The sequence below is a fragment of the Eleginops maclovinus genome, chromosome 21 (assembly GCF_036324505.1).
Source record: "Eleginops maclovinus isolate JMC-PN-2008 ecotype Puerto Natales chromosome 21, JC_Emac_rtc_rv5, whole genome shotgun sequence".
Lineage (NCBI taxonomy): Eukaryota > Metazoa > Chordata > Actinopteri > Perciformes > Eleginopidae > Eleginops > Eleginops maclovinus.
The window spans coordinates 5,876,773-5,879,991 of NC_086369.1; positions in this window are offsets into that span (position 1 = coordinate 5,876,773).

Below are 3,219 nucleotides of genomic sequence, written 5' to 3' on the forward strand. Positions count from 1 at the left end.
TGAGTTTTCTCTTCTGTCTGTAGTGTCCTATGCTCTGGCTAAATGGTGTGTTGAGTATCAGTTAGAGTGGGGGTGGTAGAAAAAGAATAAAGAAGTCATTTGCAGGAAATGAATGAACTTCACTGAAACCAAACTAAAGGCTTTAATACTATAGCATAACTCTTTCTCTTATTTTCTCAATTGCACAACGAGAGCTTAGAAACTTTGTAATAAACCCAAATAAATGATTGCATGTTCACTGGAGAGGGTTTGGTGGGTTTCCCTACAGCTGTCAGGTAACTTGTGTAGTATCAGAGTCAGTAATGACACAGTGGAGATAGTTTTGGCACCCTATGCATTATATCACTTTATATGAATACAATGACCTCCAACCATCTCACTGTCATATCGTAACTAGAAAAACAATAGTTGGACTGGGCCTGTTTACATGAAAGGTCTAAGATCTATTTCCTCATCAACACTGAAGCATCAAATTAAAGTCTTCTAGGTAATGCATAAGGGTGATTGCTACCTCGATAGACTGCTCCATAAACTCTTTACTTTACACTTTCAAAAGCTGTTGTTATCTTTATGACGATCATGGAAATGGAGTAAAATTCAGTTTTGCTTTTTCATAGCTTGTTTGTGTTCTGCCAGTATAGATAATTACAGACTAGTTCGCCTTAAGGGAAAACTTTGACATGAGCATGTGAAGCATAGTATACAGTCTATGGGTTTGAAAATGTGAAAGTCCCCATTGGGCTCTCTGACACTGTAACCCATTGAGCAACCTGAGAATATTTGACTGTGTATAAGGATTGAGGTGTATGAAAAAATATGAATTCATTGGTTTACTATGAGTGGTGGCATGAGGGACTTAAGTTGATTGGACAGGAGTTGTTGCAACTTCAGCAAGAAACCACAAGGTGTCCCTGTTATCCTGCAGCAGTCTCCACGTAGGTCGCAGCTGCACAAAAATCCTTGTAAAATCTGTAGTCATCAAAATACTTGTCTCCAAACTGATTCTTTGGAAATACATTCTCAAAATGTGTTTACATTGTCCAATTTAAATGTGTCAGTGTTATTGTTCTCTGTATCATACAGAAAACATCATGTACAATAAATAATGTTAGTTCGGGGCTCACATTGGGTTTGTTCCCTCCATTTCTGGGAGACTGTTTTGTGTCCTAGATATAGTTTGTCTAGACAGCGCCTTTGTCATTCCCCTGCTCCTTGTGCCAAGAGTAAATCTCATTAACAGTGAGAGGAATTGGCACTCTGTCTCTCTGTGAGCACTGTGCTCTAAAAATAGAAGAAGAAAGTGATAATTATATAAACTGTGATTACATCCAAACTTTTATTTAGTTCCACAGTCAAGTTAGAGGCATAAAAGTGCAAAACTGCATTTTTGCCCTTTGGGGCCCCCGTAGGGCCCCCCTTTGTCAACAGCACAGTACAGATAACATGGTGCTCGTTAATGTTGTTTTAACATTACAGACGCTTGGTGAGGGGTGTTCAAAAAATGTGTATTTAATGTCCTCTGTACATTTGGTCAGACATCTACAAAAATGGCAAACTATATATAGAATATTTTTTAAGTATATGTCTATATATGAGTACATGTGATTGGGGAGTTTACTGCACCTGGAGAGGCTAAATAAAATCATTAAATAGTTTAAAAGAGAAGATTCTTTCATCGTTCCTTCAGAGAATGTAGTCGCTGAATTTAGGCACATCTTTAGTGTACTTAAATAAAAAGGCTCCTGTATTTGCATTTGCAAGGTTGACAGAAATATCTAGTACACATTAACACAGTGATCTCAAACCAACTTGCTCCTCATTGAGACCTAATGTTGGAATATGTACCCTGGTTCTACAGTGTTCTCCTAAATTCCTGCATAATGACTTGTGTGATTATTGTATTGTTAAAGCACAACCACTAGATGGCAAACAAGGTTAACACTAAAACACTTCTTACTCTGTAATCAAAAACCTCTGCTTAATACAGCCCCAGTAACATACTCTTTCTGGATGGGGCTCAAAGTTATACCAAATATAGATAAGCTGCAATGTCGCTGGTTAAAGCTTTGAGGGGTTTCAGGATTGTCAGATATGACCTTCTCCACTGGTGTTAGGGTTAGGGTTCTGCCAGTGGCATATGTTTTTCTGTCTTACACTTCTCAGAAATATCTCTATAAACAATTCACATTTCTTCTATAGTTTATGTTTTAATATTTATTGTATAAAAATGTTGCAATGATTTGTAGACTTTTTCGAATCATAGTTTTCCTCATGGCAAAACCCATCTCCTGCTTTGTGTGCTTTGTATGTCACCTGGCCAACATATGACGTACAGTTGACACATCAGACATCACAGCTTCAATAAATGCCCAGAGATGACCTCCTAGACTGAATTAATACTACCATGGTTTTCTATGCTAAAATTAGTTTGTAGTAAATTAATTAAACACACATTTTTCTCAGGGGGTAAAATTAATTAAGGTCCTCAAAATATGTCTTTATATATTGGACACCTCTACAAGACAGAGCTGCAACATCCTGCATGGTGGGATATTACATTTAGACTTTTACTATTATTATTATTATTGATGCCTTGAATCTGGGGCTTTCAGGGTCCCTGGGAGTTGGTGGCAATGTTTTTATATAGCTGTATATTTCTATAAATCTGTTATTACTTATTTGTATGTATTGCTACGTGAGCTTGGTCAATGCATTCATAATTAGGATTTTTTATTTGTGCAGTTTAGTCTGTTCAGCATTAATGTCTGTGTTAATTAAAGGCATGCCTCTTAGACTAACAGGCCCTCTTTATTGAGGCACAAAGAGCCTTTCTTTTTCCTACTGACACATAAAACAGCCAGGTCATCCCGCCCTGTTCTGGTTTAGGTTCTGGTATTAGTAATAATTGGAGTGCTGTGAGTCTAAAAGCAGGTTTTGTTGGTTTGGGTGTGTGCTGTATTATTCACAAAACAGGAAAGAAGAAAATAATTTTTCCCAAAATAAACTTAAACCAATACGGGACCTGGACATGCAAAGACAAAAATATAAAGTGAAATAAAATATAGCAAACTATATATATCTTTCTCTGTAACTTAGTCGTGGTAGGTGAGGTGGTGCTCGTCCTTAAACATTGTTTACTTCATCTCCCAGAAAGGTTTAACGTAAAATCCTGTGCGCACATACGGGACACTTTACGGTATTGCGCCCCATCTCTCTGCT